This window comes from Lygodium microphyllum, chromosome 1 (assembly GCF_053477565.2).
Source record: "Lygodium microphyllum isolate KBCC chromosome 1, Lygodium_microphyllum_v1.1.10, whole genome shotgun sequence".
Taxonomy (NCBI): domain Eukaryota; kingdom Viridiplantae; phylum Streptophyta; class Polypodiopsida; order Schizaeales; family Lygodiaceae; genus Lygodium; species Lygodium microphyllum.
This window is the reverse complement of record NC_141135.1, coordinates 167,734,081-167,743,559: the sequence shown is the minus strand read 5'-3', so window position 1 is coordinate 167,743,559 and position 9,479 is coordinate 167,734,081.

The following is a 9,479-nucleotide window of genomic DNA, read 5'->3' as shown; positions in this document are numbered from 1 at the left end:
CTACACCTCCAATGGGTTGTTCCTAGCATTGTTGCACACCTCCAATGATGCTAGGTGCCAATGGGACTAGCACTCATCTAAGGGGAGGTTAATGCTAATCCATTATAGCAATGGTAGAAGAAGTAAGGAAAAAGGGAGTAGTGACCAAAAGAAGAGCAATGGAAAAGAGACACAAGGAAAAAGCCTGGTTGCAATAAGTTATTGAAATGTCTTTGAAGGATTAATTAGTCATAATATAATCTATTACAAGGGTTGTGGCTATCCATTCATGCAAATTGTAAAATATCCCCCTAGATATCTAGGAGGGATGCAAAAAGATGAGAGAGAGAGAAAGAGAGAGAGGAACAGAGAAGAACCCAAAAATACATGTAAAAAGCTAATATTCACAACTACCCAAAATCTTGTTCTTGAAATCATAATTGAAAGTACACAATATTCTTTAGAATATTTGATGAGTTCATATAAATTGTAGCCACATCTACCTTTCTACTTGAAAAGGTACAAAACTAGCTAGCTAGCATTGTTGACATCTCTACCTTTCAAGTTGAAAGGGTACAAAAATTAATTATCTTTTCATACTTCCACCCAACTATGAAAGAGCTAGTGCACAAATCTATGGGTAGTGGAGAAGTTGCTAGGTAGCATTGTTGCCATGTGAGAAACTAGCTAGTGGATAACTTTCTAGCTAGTGCATAGCTTTCCATTGATTGAGGCACATAGTATGTAGCTAGTGTGTAATTTTCTCAAAATTTTATAACTAGTGAATATATATAAAAATGATCTAGGATGTTTTGAGTGATGCATGAGATGTGTTATGCATGATTCCCCCTATTTTCTTCTCATGAACATCCTTGTTTGCTGAGACATAAACATTGGTGAAACAAAACAAAAATGTAAGCTATTTAACTTCTTGTGATTGTGTTTATTTATTCATCTCACCAAAAAAGTTCCAAAGTCAATCATTCACCTTTCTTTCCAAGGATCTTAGTTTAAGTTGCATAGAGGTTTCTTTAGTGAATATTTAATGATTTCAAGGCTCTATGAATAGTGAGTTGAGGTATCTCACTAGTTCCATCATCTACCAACATAATTCATTTTCCTTACTTTATAATGCAAATGTTTGAACAATGGACACTAGGGGGATGCTAATGTAAGATATTAAATATGTCTTCAAAATTGGAGCATCCGTTTTTGTTGTGGTTTTCCAATAGAATCTTGCTACCTTGTTACAAATCTTATTGAACATTTCTACATTGACATCCTCATTGCTTAATAGCCTTTGACCTCCTTAACGTTCTCCATGTATCTATGCCATAGAGCTCCATAATCTTCCTAGTTTCATATTCTCTAATGAGAATGCACTTTACCATATTATAGAAGAGATGTTCACAACTCAAAGAAACTATACATTTTGCAAATATTTTGATGTTCCATCTATGATTAGCTCTATGCTAGCATAGACTCATCCATAGATGCAACTAAAAGTATGTAATTAGTCGTTATATCCTATCTTGGACTTGCTCTCGATATACTTTTTCTTCTAACATTTGTGATTGCCTATTGCTATTACAAACTCGAATGAGCTCATGAGCTCATGAGCTCATGAGAGAGAGAGAGAGAGAGAGAGAGAGAGAGAGAGAGAGAGAGAGAGAGAGAGAGAGAGAGAGAGAGATGGAAGGTGAGAAGGATCGAAGCTTGCACTCGAGAGCTATGGCGGGAGAGCAAGAGCAAAAAAGAGAGAGATAAGAAATGGGAACTCCAACAGTCACAATGTGTGGCTGGGCCTTCCTTTATTCAAACTATCACTAAAAGAATAAGGAATAAAGTGACAGTGACGGGTGCTCGCCACCTACAGTGTGCGGTGGTGGTGACTGTCAGTGTAGCGATACACGGGCGACTAGGCAGAGGCACCTTTACCCCCAACAACCTCCCACTTAAAGGCGAATCTGCCCTAGTGAGGAGTGAAAAGAAAAAGGAAAAAAGACAGTACATATGTACAACAAGATGAGGAAAGACGTCATCTCATCCCATGCCCATCCTCCTGAGGAAGGCAAAGTGCTCTGTAGAGAGCCTTTTCGTGAGTAGATCTGTAGGATTCTAGTCAGTCGAGATCTTGACAAGATCAACAGACTTGTCCTCAATGACCCCATGTATAAAGTGATACCTCACCTCAATGTGTTTCGTCTTCGCATGGAAGACCGGATTCTTGGCTAACTGAATAACACTCATAGAATCCGAATGCAGTGTAGGGGTAGCATCAATACCAAGGTCAGCAACCAAATGACCCAACCAAATGGCCTCCTTACAAGCCTCAGTGGGCTGCAACATACTTGGCATTTGTAGTAGAAAGGGCCGTGCATTTCTGCACCCTGGACATCCAAGAAACAGCACCTGCAACATAGGTGAATACATAGCCGGAAGTGGACTTTCTACTATCTGCATGTCTTGCATAATCAGAGTCAGTGTACCCCACGCCTCTTGTATCCTGGCTGCCATAGCATATGCACATATTTGCAGTGCCCTTCAGGTATCTCATGATACCCTTCACGGCATCCCAATGCTTCTTGCTAGGTGTAGCCATATAGCGTGCCACAACACCAATTGCAAAGGCAATATCTGGACGAGTGGCGATCATGGCATACATAAGACTGCCCACTGTGGATGTACATGGAATCTTGGCCATCTTGGCCCTCTGCTCATCTGTCTGCAAATAATCAGCTTGTGATACCTTCACATAAGAAGGCAATGGACAGCCAATAGTCTTTACGTCCTGCATGCGGAAGCGCTCAAGGACTTTATGAATGTACTCCCTCTGTGACAAGTAGAGGAGTCCCTAATGCCTATCTCGTCTAATGTGCATACCATGTGAGCGGCCGTCCCAGATCTCTCATCTCAAAGCTCTTCTTGAGCTGAGCCTTAAGAGCATCTAGCTTATCATGAGCTTTCCCTGCTATCAACATAGAGTACCAAAATCAATAAAGAATCATCACGGGCTTTCTTTATGTAAAGACACGGATCCATAGCACTCTTGCTATAGCCCTGTGACTGCATAAAGGTATTAAACTTATGATGCCACTCCCTAGGTGCCTGCTTCAAGCCATAAAGGCTTTTCTTCAATTTGCACACTAGGTGCTCCCTGCCAGATTCTGCAAAGCCCTGAGGCTGCTCCATATAAATCTCATCATGCAAGTCCCCATGTAAGAAAGCCGTCTTGACATCCATCTGGCATAAATCCAAGTCAAGCTGAGCAACTAAAGCCAAGACCAAGTGCAGGGTGGTCATCTTAACCACAGGAGAAAGGACCTCATCAAAGTCCACACCATGCTCCTGCTTAAAACCCTTTGCTGCCAGTCTAGCCTTATATGCCGGCTTAGGGTATCCAGGGATAGTTTTCAGCTTGTACACCCACTTGCATGGCGAAGCCTTCTTACCCTCAGGCAAGGAAACTAAATCCCAAGTCTCATTCTTATGCAATGAGTCTATCTCAGACTGCATAGCCCTCTCCCAAGAGTGACTATCACCCTTGTACATAGCCTCATCATAGGTGAAAGGCTCTCCTACATCTAACCAAGACATAATGGATCGAGGGCTGAAATTTGTCAGGTGGATGTTTGTCTCTGGCAGACCTAGGCTCCAGGTGGATGTTTGTCTTTGGCAGACCCAGGCTCTGCTACTTGCCCAGCTGCCTGTCCAACACCCTGACCAGGAGCATCTGTTGCAGCTGTAGGCTATCCAACTGGCTGTGTGGGAGCCCTCGGCTCCTCTTGAAATATGGCCCAACGGATCTCAACAACTCTCTCAGGCTGCCTATGCATCTTATCTTCATGGAAGACTACATCATGACTGCGGATGACTTTCCACGCCTGTGGATCCCAGAGACGGTAACCCATCTCGTCTGCATCTCCATAACCAAGAAAAATGCATTTGACACTCTTAGGATCCAGCTTACTTCTCTTGTCCCTGGGCACATGGCAAAATGCCTCACATCCAAAGACACGGAGATGCACATAAGAGGGAGGTTTTCTAGTCCATACCTCCTCGGCAACCTGGAAATCCAAACCACTAGAAGGTGATCTATTTATGACATGCACAGCTGTACTAAACTGCCTCAGCCCAAAAGCTCTATGGTAGGCCTGCATGGCTAAGCATACTGCATACATGCTCCTGGATGGTTCTATTCATCCGCTCAGCTAAACCATTCTGAGGGGGGGGTGTAGGGGGCGGTCAACTAACTCTTAATACCCCTCTCATCACATAAGTGCTCAAAATCACGTGAGACATACTCACCCCCATTATCTGTCCTTAGGCATTTTAGCCTATACCCAGACTGGTTCTCAACCAATGCAAGCTATCTTTGAAACATAGCCAAGACATCAGATTTCAGCTTAATGGGATAAGCCCAAACTTTCCATGAAAAATCATCTATGAAAGTAAAAAAATACTTTGCACCACCCATAGACTGACAAGGCATGGGCCCACAGACATTCGAATGTGCCAATGCGCCAAGGGCTCACTCATGCGTGGCCTACCAGACTTCTTATGTGTAGACCTAGTCTGCTTGCCATAAAGACAATGCTCACATGAATCAAAACATGCATAATCAAGGGGCAATAAGTACTGCAAACCAGAAAGCATTTTCATTCCCTTCAAAGACATATGGCCCAAACGGGCATGCCAAAGAGATACATGTGGGATAGAACCCACAGACAAAACATGATCAAGGGAAGAAGTGGATACAATCAAGGGATAGAGGCTGCTAGCCTTGGCACCTCTCACAATCACAAGTTTGCCCCGAGTGATCTTCCATGTAGAGTCTCCAAAATATACATGATAACCTGCGTCATCAAGCTATCCAGCTGACATGAGACTGCGGGTCAAAGGAGGTACATGACGTACATCCTGCATAACAAAACTCCTGCCAAAAGGAAACTGTAGCGTCTAACATCACCAATGTCCACAATATCAAGAGAGATGTCATCACCCAAGCGCACAGAACCCGAAACAGTACGGTATGAATGAAACCGCTCTCAGCAAGGTGTCACATGAAAGGATGCACCTAAGTCCAAGAGCCAACATTGTGCATACATAGAGTGTATCTCTGTCATTTGCGAAGCACTAGAAGAAGCTGCAAGGATATAATAATCATCATCAACATCCTCAGGCTGCATAACATTGATTTCTTCAATTTTAACACTGGACTTTGCAGACACTATGCTGCGATCATAAGACTTATCCTGCACTTTGTCTTTCCCCTTATCTTTGTGCCTTTCATTGAGCAGTTAATGGCATTGTGGCCTAATATGACCCTTTTTCTCACAATGGTGACAAGTAACATTTGCATTCCTGCCACGAGATTTGCTACGTGACTTCCCACGAGACTTGGACCAAGATTTTTGAGAATCCCGTCCACGGCCACTGCCACTGCCATGCTTTCCATACCCATCATTCTTACCTCTAACTATCATAGTATGCGACACATGAGAGGCATCCAAATTCTTGTGATTAACCTCTTCCTGTAGAAGAGCACTCTCAACATCAGATAATTTCAAGGTAGTAGTAGAGGTACATAATGCAGTGCGGAATACATCCCATGACTCATTAAGAGTACCAAGCAAGAAAAGAGGAGTGACATCCTCTGGAAAAGTGATGTCCCATGAAGTCAAGTTCTTGAGTATAGCATGGAACTGGCTCAAGTGAGCAGACATAGTCACATTCTCCTTCATGCGTAGATCCATAAGCTGCTTCAGCCAATACATCTGACTCACATGAATTTTCTTGTCAAAGAGATTCTTGATTTTATCCCACAACTGCCATGCACTCTATGCTTCCTCAAATACATTGTAATGAACCTATTCTGTGAGAGATAATACAATAGTGGACTTGCATAACTCATCAAGCTCAAACCATTCCTCATCTGGCATAGTTGCAGATGGCTGCCCGCGCTGAACTTCAATGGTTTGATCTGCGATTTCTGCACCAATACCTGCCAAATCTGGCTCTTCCAATAAGAGTAATTTGTACCATCAAGCTTAGTGATATTGAAAATAGCATGATCAGTGGATGAACTTGCCATAATGCAGGCTGGAAGACTGTAGACAGTTCAAAACTGCTTATTGTTTACTACAGAAAATGACCAAAAAATCACCAAAATCGAGAGAAATTGGTGAGAAAAGTGTAACCAAAGCTACTGCCCACCAAGTACTAGTGAAAGTACATCATTTCAAAATATTTTAGCATGAAAAATCCATGTCAGTCTAGAGTTATATGCTTGCTGTAATAAATGATAGCAGGGTATTGTGAGAGTCAATTGCTGACCAAATCAGTGCACCAAGTCAATAAATGATAGCCAAGACATGACCAGCCATAAACGTGCATAAATCAGCACCAAACAATCATCAGGACCTTGAGCAAACACCCAAACATGTCACCAAATTATCCGTCAGTGAGTAGGCATACCCCCTAGACAGTAGGGCAAAGTATACATAACACTGGCAAGACCTGAGACCAGTAGGTGTATACTCATTAGAGTGCAAAGCCCAAGCTCAGATCAAAAGCAATTTCAAGATATCAGTGCATGAACCATGCAACATGTAAGTGTAAGAGATCCCAAAGTCTCAAGTATCTGCAAAATGCTGAAATAGCATAAACCTCCTACTCAATGTCGGTCAAGCATACAAGATGCTCCCACTAGCTCAAAAGGCAGATAAATGAGCTCAATAGCTCAAGCAAACCAAGTCAAAGTACCAAAGACAGGTAACCAAGACAATGTCTCAATAGCATCCAAGGTCTTAATGAAAAAAGCCAGGTCGTAATAGAAAACTCCAAGTCAATGTCCAGCTGCTCAAGGGAATACTCAAATGAATGTCGAGACGAGCTCAAACAACTGCCATCCACAGCCAAAGCATAAAGCATTCACCAAGACATCATAACCCGTAGTACTAGGTAGCCTAGGCATAAACCATGTCATAGATGAAATGCCAGCTGCAAAGAAGTGACAATCAAACCCAAATCGAGCTCTTATCTCATCTCAAAAGCATTCCAGAGCATAAACAAGACATGTAGTATAGTCCAAATACATCATGACATCATACCCAGTAGCTGGGAGGACCCCGTGACCAATAGGCGTAACCCAACTGTAGCATAAATAGCTTCAACCCTGAAGTTTCCAGCAGCATATAACCTCTATAAACTAAGCAAATCAGTGTTCAATCCAAGCTCAAATCCATAGGCAAACCATAGGTATACATTCCCATATGTATAGGCACCAACCGAGCATAATCGGGCATCAAATGCCGAGAGTTGTAAGCATAAAATTGAAGTAACAGGTGGCTGCCCTGTTTTGGATAGATTTGGGATTGTTCAAAACATTCAATGGCTGAGCTAAATTAGCTCCAAATGCGTCTCACATAAGAGGCATAACATCCAAAAGTGATCTGGTATCAATAGACATCAATAGAAGCATCACATAAGCCATAGGCATATAAATATATGCTGTCTCAAACCTGAAATCTATTGCAGAATATTCCGTCATCAGAATTTGGCAAATTCTACATCACCATCGTGTCCAAATCCTGCCAAAACCCCAACTTAGACTCTTATCTTGCTTGAATCAGGTTCCGAATGCCCAAGATATGACAAAAAGAGTGATTTTTGGGCCAGATTTTGAAACAGGCACAAAAAAAAACGTGAGCTGGCTGAGGGGGTCTGCTGTCCCATGTGTCAAAAATGGGGCCCAAAGGGGGCACAAATGGGGGCCAAAGAAGGCCTACACCAAGCCTCAGCAAGCCTTGATAGGTTGGAAGCAAGATCCAGGTGAAGGAAGCTCCAAGAGCTGTGAGCTATGGCTGCCCACAACCTGTGAAAACCCTGTTTACCTAGACCTGTGGACTGAGATAAATCTCTAAAATAATGAAGCAATACCTCAATGCCAATGCCCTGATGGTGTCTCAATAGGCCGTGAAGAAGATCGAGAAGCCGAGGAGTGATGGGAGCTCAAGAGAATGAGCTATGGCTACCGGGAAGGAGACCCAATGAAAGTGGGGAGTCAATGGGAAGCTGAGAATGCCACGAGCCAAGCTCAAGAGTCTGGAAGCCGTGCTTTGATACCAGTTGAAAGGTGAGAAGGATCGAAGCTTGCACTCGAGAGGTATGGCGGGAGAGCAAGAGCAAGAAAGAGAGAGACAAGAAATGGGAACTCCAACAGTCACAATGTGTGACCGGGCCTTCCTTTATTCAAACTGTCACTTAAAGAATAAAGAATAAAGTGACGGTGACGGGCGCCCGCCACCTGCACTGTGCAGTGGCGGTGATTGTCAGTGTAGTAATACACAGGCGGCTAGGCGGAGGTGCCTTTACCCCCAACAAGAGAGAGAGAGAGAGAGAGAGAGAGAGAGAGAGAGAGAGAGAGAGAGAGAAGCCATGTAGGCACCAACCCATGTTTAGTAAGTTTGAATATGGGGCCAATTTAACCACCTAACTATTATTAAAAAATAAGATGCAAATGTTATTTTTTCCAACTAGCACTAGGCACATATTATTACTAATATCCAAGACATTACTTTTGGTGCCACTATATCGTGCATCCACCATATATGATTAAAAAGGATCGAAAGCTTCTCATATGGTGGAAAAGCTCAAAATCAAAAGCTTGTTGTTTTGTTATCCCCTTTTACACCAATGAGAGGTCTCTCCTCTTTTAATAGTGATTGTGACTCACAAGCCACATCTCTTGGATATGGGAAAGTAGTTAACAACACTTAAGCCAACTAGTCATAAGGCATTGTTAGGATTCACAAATAATATATCTAGTTAGTTTCCTTTGGAACACTATATGTGGTCCTACTTTAGAGGTTCCTCTCCTCCCTCTCATAAATGACTAATGGTTTTTAAAAAAAAACTCATGAATGAAACATGATTTTACCTTTCATGTTCTATAGAATAATAATTCTATTTGTATGGCCACCTTTATTTGTTACTATGATTTCATTACTTGTCCTTGAATGATATCGATTCCCAAAAGACTATGATGATGATGTTTGTTTTTCCATTATGAAATAGTGGAATTGGGGAAATAAGTTTTTCTAGTTGATGATATAGTTGATCTCCTAATAAGTGATTTTTCCAATCTACCATGTGATGCCATATATTGTATGCATGTCTACGTGCACTTTTAGTTTTGCATGACCATAAACATGTAAGCATCAGCAGGTTCCTCTTTTGCAAAGTTTTTCCATCATGAAATAGAGCAAAGGAATTTAGTTTGTTCACTTCATCTTAAAAGATTTTTCTTTTTGGTTCTCTTCTTGATGGTGTCACTTCTTATGGCATTTAGACTTGAGTTGGCATGAAAAATTGAATCACAAATCAACTCTTACTACTCTCATGTGATAGAATGGTAGCAAAGTTTTGGGTAATTGTACGTACAACATGAGTGCCTCACTTGAAATAGAACATACACTTTTTCCATTATTTAGATGTAG